The sequence below is a fragment of the Salvelinus alpinus genome, chromosome 5 (assembly GCF_045679555.1).
Source record: "Salvelinus alpinus chromosome 5, SLU_Salpinus.1, whole genome shotgun sequence".
NCBI lineage: Eukaryota > Metazoa > Chordata > Actinopteri > Salmoniformes > Salmonidae > Salvelinus > Salvelinus alpinus.
The window spans coordinates 84,681,714-84,689,554 of NC_092090.1; the positions used below are offsets into that span (position 1 = coordinate 84,681,714).

General features: G+C 43.7%; 1 long non-coding RNA gene across 1 annotated transcript; it reads right to left on the bottom strand.

The window, feature by feature from the left end:
* Nucleotides 1-916: 916 nt before the first annotated feature.
* LOC139575241 (uncharacterized) lies at nt 917-7,629 on the bottom strand. The gene is made up of 4 exons (XR_011674927.1): nt 4,973-7,629; nt 4,644-4,767; nt 1,391-1,541; nt 917-1,010 (listed from the first exon to the last, which is right to left on the bottom strand). It is a non-coding gene; the product is annotated as an uncharacterized lncRNA (long non-coding RNA).
* Nucleotides 7,630-7,841: the final 212 nt, after the last annotated feature.

The following is a 7,841-nucleotide window of genomic DNA, read 5'->3' on the forward strand; positions in this document are numbered from 1 at the left end:
TTCTTGTTCTGAGAAATGAAGGCTATTCCATGCGAGAAATTGTCAAGAAATTGACGTTCTCGTACAACGCTGTGTACTACTCCCTTCACAGAACAGTGCAAACTGGCACTAACAAGAATAGAAAGAGGAGTGGGAGGCCCCAGTGCACAACTGAGCAAGAGGACAAGTACATTAGAGTGTCTAGTTTGAGAAACAGACGCCTCGCAAGTCCTCAACTGGCAGTCAAAAATAGCGATATAATAAATGCCTTACCTTTGGTGATCTTCTTCTGTTGGCACTCCAAAAGGTCCAAAAGGTCCCAGATACATCACAAATTGTCCTTTTGTTCGATAATGTCCTTCTTTATATCCATAAAAACTCAGTTTAGCTGGCGCGCTTCAGTCAATAATCCACCCAGTTTCCCTCCATCAAAATGCATACAAAATGAATCCCAAACGTTACTAATAAACTTTTCCAAACAAGTCAAACAACGTTTATAATCAAACCTTAGCTACCCTAATACGTAAATAAACGATCAAATTTAAGACGGAGAATCGTTATTGTCTTTACCAGAGAAAAATACCAAAGAACGCGCTCTCTTCCACACGCTTGGAAACACTACAGCCAAAATGGGAGCCACCTAGAAAAACTACAATTTCTGGCTCATTTTTCCAAAAACCAGCATGAAACTCTTTCTAAAGACTACACTGTATTTCTATTCAATTTGATGTTATTTTAAATGTACAATTTTTGTTGTTGCTTTTCTTTAAAAAAACAAGGAAATGTCTAAGTGACCCCAAACCTTTGAACAGTAGTGTATATTTTTTACACAATTTAATGTAAACACAAAATAACACTATCAGGGTAACCAAAAGGGGAAATTATGGGAGTTTATTTCCATTTCTAGTTTTGTTTTGCTAATGACCTTCGACCTTACCTTCAGATCTACATCATAGTGGTGAACGATATGGTCAGCTCCCCATCAGAGAACTCCTTCAGCTCCTTCAGAAACATGTGCTCTATATCCATACCTGTAAAACACACACCCCATTCACCAGGAGTACATGTTTGGAGGAAGCCAGCTAATATCGATTAGAACTATACTGTACGTTTAATGTCATTGTTTAGGCACAGGAAATCTGGCTATAATGTAGACACAAATATATAAATACAAATATGAAATTATTAAAATGTATATACAAACTACATATCGTTCAATAAAAGTTGTAAATATCTCAATTCTAATTCCATTCCAAACAAATGTTTTATAATTCCAATTTAAACTGTCTAGTCTAATTCCAATTCCATGTAAATTCTCCAGATCATGAGTTACACTGCCTTTAGACAGACAGACAGACATTACACTACACAAATAACCACATCTTTAACCTTGCCAGCTATAAACACACACCTTGAAGCTGGGCCTCGCCAGCGAGGACTGGTTGTGTCATCATAGGGTGAGAAGCCGCTCCTCTCCTGCAACACCCTCAGCAGCTCCTCTAGGTCCACTGAGCGACGGCCATCTTTGATCCACAGCCCCTCTGACTGCAGCCTCAGGGCCTCTGAGAAAACACACACCGGCTACATAAAAAACAAACCGATATTCAGTCATTGGTGTAATATTAGCTATACATGCTATTATGTTTGTATGTGGCACTGAAACGAAGGAAAATATACTGACTGCAAAAATCTCAGGGACTTTGCATCAAGACTATCATATCATACAGAGGCTAACAAATTGATGTCAGTGACATCAGTTAAATTCATTACACTTAGGAGCTGTTGGGTGGTACTGTGCTCTGTAAGCACAGCACACATACACACATAAGCATGCGCGCACACCCTAGCCGGTACATCACAGCTAAAACAATAGATATAAGCAGGATACGCAATGGAGAACAAAAATCTGTAATTTCTGTCATTTCCTGATAACCTCCAGAGCTACTTAACCTCTCTAACAAGATTGCAGGCTTGTTTGACTGACTTATTGGCAGGGGAAGAACACACACACATGCAGTCAACACTCACACACCATGTACATTTACATTACATTTAAGTCATTTAGCAGACGCTCTTATCCAGAGCGACTTACAAATTGGTGCATTCACCTTATGACATCCAGTGGAACAGCCACTTTACAATAGTGCATCTAAATCTTTTAAGGGGGGGGTGAGAAGGATTACTTTATCCTATCCTAGGTATTCCTTAAAGAGGTGGGGTTTCAGGTGTCTCCGGAAGGTGGTGATTGACTCCGCTGTCCTGGCGTCGTGAGGGAGTTTGTTCCACCATTGGGGGGCCAGAGCAGCGAACAGTTTTGACTGGGCTGAGCGGGAACTGTACTTCCTCAGTGGTAGGGAGGCGAGCAGGCCAGAGGTGGATGAACGCAGTGCCCTTGTTTGGGTGTAGGGCCTGATCAGAGCCTGGAGGTACTGAGGTGCCGTTCCCCTCACAGCTCCGTAGGCAAGCACCATGGTCTTGTAGCGGATGCGAGCTTCAACTGGAAGCCAGTGGAGAGAGCGGAGGAGCGGGGTGACGTGAGAGAACTTGGGAAGGTTGAACACCAGACGGGCTGCGGCGTTCTGGATGAGTTGTAAGGGTTTAATGGCACAGGCAGGGAGCCCAGCCAACAGCGAGTTGCAGTAATCCAGACGGGAGATGACAAGTGCCTGGATTAGGACCTGCGCCGCTTCCTGTGTGAGGCAGGGTCGTACTCTGCGGATGTTGTAGAGCATGAACCTACAGGAACGGGCCACCGCCTTGATGTTAGTTGAGAACGACAGGGTGTTGTCCAGGATCACGCCAAGGTTCTTAGCGCTCTGGGAGGAGGACACAATGGAGTTGTCAACCGTGATGGCGAGATCATGGAACGGGCAGTCCTTCCCCGGGAGGAAGAGCAGCTCCGTCTTGCCGAGGTTCAGCTTGAGGTGGTGATCCGTCATCCACACTGATATGTCTGCCAGACATGCAGAGATGCGATTCGCCACCTGGTCATCAGAAGGGGGAAAGGAGAAGATTAATTGTGTGTCGTCTGCATAGCAATGATAGGAGAGACCATGTGAGGTTATGACAGAGCCAAGTGACTTGGTGTATAGCGAGAATAGGAGAGGGCCTAGAACAGAGCATCTAGTAAAGATGAGGTCGAGCGTATTGCCTGCCTTGTGAGTAGGGGGGAAGGTGAGAGGGTGAGGTCAAAAGAGGAGAGGAGTGGAAAGAAGGAGGCAGAGAGGAATGAGTCAAAGGTAGACGTGGGGAGGTTAAAGTCGCCCAGAACTGTGAGAGGTGAGCCGTCCTCAGGAAAGGAGCTTATCAAGGCATCAAGCTCATTGATGAACTCTCCGAGGGAACCTGGAGGGCGATAAATGATAAGGATGTTAAGCTTGAAAGGGCTGGTAACTGTGACAGCATGGAATTCAAAGGAGGCGATAGACAGATGGGTAAGGGGAGAAAGAGAGAATGACCACTTGGGAGAGATGAGGATCCCGGTGCCACCACCCCGCTGACCAGAAGCTCTCGGGGTGTGCGAGAACACGTGGGCGGACGAAGAGAGAGCAGTAGGAGTAGCAGTGTTATCTGTGGTGATCCATGTTTCCGTCAGTGCCAAGAAGTCGAGGGACTGGAGGGAGGCATAGGCTGAGATGAACTCTGCCTTGTTGGCCGCAGATCGGCAGTTCCAGAGGCTACCGGAGACCTGGAACTCCACGTGGGTCGTGCGCGCTGGGACCACCAGATTAGGGTGGCCGCGGCCACGCGGTGTGGAGCGTTTGTATGGTCTGTGCAGAGAGGAGAGAACAGGGATAGACAGACACATAGTTGACAGGCTACAGAAGAGGCTACGCTAATGCAAAGGAGATTGGAATGACAAGTGGACTATACGTCTCGAATGTTCAGAAAGTTAAGCTTACGTACCAAGAATCTTATTGACTAAAATGATTAAAATGATACAGTACTGCTGAAGTAGGCTAGCTGGCAGTGGCTGCGTTGTTGACTTTGTAGGCTAGCTGGCAGTGGCTGCGTTGTTGACACTACACTACACTAATCAAGTCGTTCCGTTGAGTGTAATAGTTTCTACAGTGCTGCTATTCGGGGGCTAGCTGGCTAGCTAGCAGTGTTGATTACGTTACGTTGCGTTAAAAGAACGACAATAGCTGGCTAGCTAACCTAGAAAATCGCTCTAGACTACACAATTATCTTTGATACAAAGACGGCTATGTAGCTAGCTATGTAGCTAGCTACGATCAAACAAATCAAACCGTTGTACTGTAATGAAATGAAATGAAAATGTGATACTACCTGTGGAGCGAAGCGGAATGCGACCGGGTTGTTGAGTGCGGAAGTTCATATGTATGAGGCAGTGAGTTCATATGTATGAGGCAGTGAGTCATAATGATGTATTTGATAAACACAACAAACCCAGTATACAGAGGGTATGAAAGAAACACACATGGACAGATGCACAGACACACATACACACACTTACACACTCTGACCCTCTGACCCCCCACACACTCTGATTCTCTCACTGCCTAGATGTCATGATTTGTTACTCTGCAGTACGGTCCCTCCTAACTGCACACTCCTAACTGTTATAACCGAGTCATATCGGGGGCTTAGTGTGTGTCCTGCATCAGCCCATTACCCCCAGCGGGGGCACCATTGGTCCTCACCTCCTAGCAGCTCCCCCAGCGGCACGCAGATCTGCTCCACTGCCTCTTGAAGAATCTCCCTGGTGACCACCCCTTCCCCTCCTGTCCGTTGCTTGTGGTGATGGACCACTCGGAGGATGCTGGACTTCAGAGCAAGAACAGACAGGGGAAGGGCATATTACACTAAATCTTCACAAAGCCCTCAGGACCTGTCTGAAATCCTAAACATACACGTTCATACTATACCACCTAATACACACGTCTGAGCAATACCAACACGCAAATGTACACACACACACACACAATATCAACTACATGATTTGTGTGTGTGTGTGTGTCTGTGTGTGTACCTGTTGAGCACATCATCCCTCATCAGAGTGAGGGAGAGTTTTCCTCTGTGGTGGAGCTGTAGTAGGTTGATGTCGTCTTTCCACAACAGAACAGACTCACACACCCTCACAAGGTACTGCATCGTCTCCCTGGCAAGCCTACATCACATCGCTGACCACACAGGACCGGGACACTCACACAGCCTGAGCTCTCCTTCTGAGACACACACACACAAACAGACACACAGAAAGTACAAATACAAGACACGCAGATACATATACAGTACCAGTCAAAATTTTGGACACACCCACTCATTCCAGGGTTTTTCTTTATTTTTACTATTTTCTACATTGTAGAATAATAGTGAAGACATCAAATATAGTTTGGTTTGTTTAACACTTTTTTGGTTACTACATGATTCCATATGTGTTATTTCATAGTTTGATGTCTTCACTATATAGTAAAATAAATGGTCAAAATAAACACAAAACCTTGAATGAGTAGGTGTGTCCAAACTTTTGACTGGTACTGTAAGCTCAACCTCAAACAAGTACTCAAAGGCTGTAATACATACACACACACAAACACACACATAAATACCATGAACACGTGAACATGTCCCCACACATTACCTGGCTGAGGAAGTACTCAGTGTTGAAGCCACAGAATCTACATCTGGCTCCACCACTCCTAGAACAGCATGGACTTTAGGACCCTCAGGTCCTGACGCCCGGAACAAACAAACATACTAACAAACAGGTTCAAAAGACCACACAAGATCCAATGTATTACATCAATAACATTTACATTTCGTTTTGTTTTTCCACAATTGCTGAACCTACATCTGTGGATTAGCAAGTATTTCAATGGGATGTGCCGACATTGAAAAAGTAATTTCAAACTTCTTATGCCACTGCAGCCTGTGACATGAAAGAAAGCTAAGTTGTGAGAAGGGGTGGAATCAGAGTGTAGGTAGAGATAGCTGAGATCCTCTCATCTCCAGAGCGGTACAGGACAAGTATGACTGCGCTGGAATGCAGCACTCAGAAATCCATGCATAATGCAAAATATGATTTAATATGCATGAAAGAGATGACTAAGATTCATGTACCCTGTGGTGGCCATGATGGTAGATCAGTGGTGTGTGTATTTGTATTTATTAAGGATCCCCAATAGCTGCTGCAAAGGCAGCAGCTACTCTTCCTGGGGTCCAGCAACATTAAGGCAGTTATATACAATTTAAAATATTACATGACATTACATTTCATAACACTTTCCACAACACATTAAGTGTGTTCCCTCAGGCCACTACTCTACTATCACATATCTACAATACTACATACATGTGTAGGTGTGTATAGAGTGTGTGTTTTATCATGTGTATGTGTGTCTCTTCACAGTCTCCGCTGTTCCATAAGTTGTATTTGTATCTGTTTAAAAAAAATCTGATTCTACTTCTTGCACCAGTTACCTGATGTGGAATAGAGTTCCAAGTAGTCATGGCTCTGTGTAGTACTGTGCGCCTCCCATAGTCTGTTCTTGACTTGGGGATTGTGAAGAGACCTCTGGTAGCATGTCTTGTGGGGTATGCATGGGTGTCCGAGCTGTGTGCTACCGTAGTAGTTTAAAATAGACACCTCAGTGCATTCAGCATGTCAACACTTCTTACAAAAACAAGTAGTGATGAAGTCAATCTCTCCTCCACTTTCAGCCATGAGAGATTTAAATGCATATTATTAATGGTAGCTCTCAGTCAGTGTTGGATCCTTAGAGGAGGAAGGGGGGACCATCCTCCTCAGTGAATTTCATTAAAATAAATGGTAAAACATTTAAAAAGTTGTACTTTTTAGATAAAACTATAATAAATATATTCATGTGACCAAATAATTTATTAAAATACACTGTTTTGCAATGAAGGTCTACAGTAGCCCCAACAACCCTTTGTAGGGTAGCACAATGGAGTAGCCGGAGGACAGATAGCTTCTGTCCTCCTCTTGGTACATACTTTAATACAAACCTTGGAGGCTCTTGGTTCTCACCCGCTGCCATAGACTTACACAGTAATTATGACAACTTCCGGAGGACATACTCCAACCTATCAGAGCTCTCTTGCAGCTTGAACTGACATGTTGTCCACCCAATCAAAGGATCAGAAAATGAATCTAGTACTGAAAGCATAAGCTACAGTGAGCTAGCACTGCATTGCATAAAATGTGGTGAGTTGTTGACTCAAAGAGAGAGAAAGAGTTTTCAAAAATGAATTTCTTCACAAATTAAGGAGAAGAGAGTCTTTCTTTTTCACTTTCATTTTCACTTACTTAGCTAGCAAATGTAGATGGCTAGTTTAGCCTACACAATGACCTGGCTCAAACAGAGGGATGCTATGTTAGCTAGCTGACTCTTCCAAGTCAAGGTTAGCTTTTGGTTTTATAATTTTTTTGCCACTGGGGCCTGCCGGTGTAAATGTTAAACTGCTTACTGACTATACACTGTAACGTTACTGCATGATTGTAGTGGGTTTACCAACACAGTTCTATTAGCTATGTTGACTAGGATGCTAATGTTACTTTAGCTAACAAGGGAACAACGATGTAGGCTGTGTGTAGTGGTTATGACATGGTTTGGCTTGGAAATAATTTTTCGCCTGGTCACATACAGTGGGGCAAAAAAGTATTTAGTCAGCCACCAATTGTGCAAGTTCTCCCACTTAAAAAGATGAGAGAGGCCTGTAATTTTTATCATAGGTACACTTCAACTATGACAGACAAAATGAGAAAAAAAATTCCAGAAAATCACATTGTAGGATTTTTAATTAATTTATTTGCAAATTATGGTGGAAAATAAGTATTTGGTCACCTACAAACAAGCAAGATTTCTGGCTCTCACAGA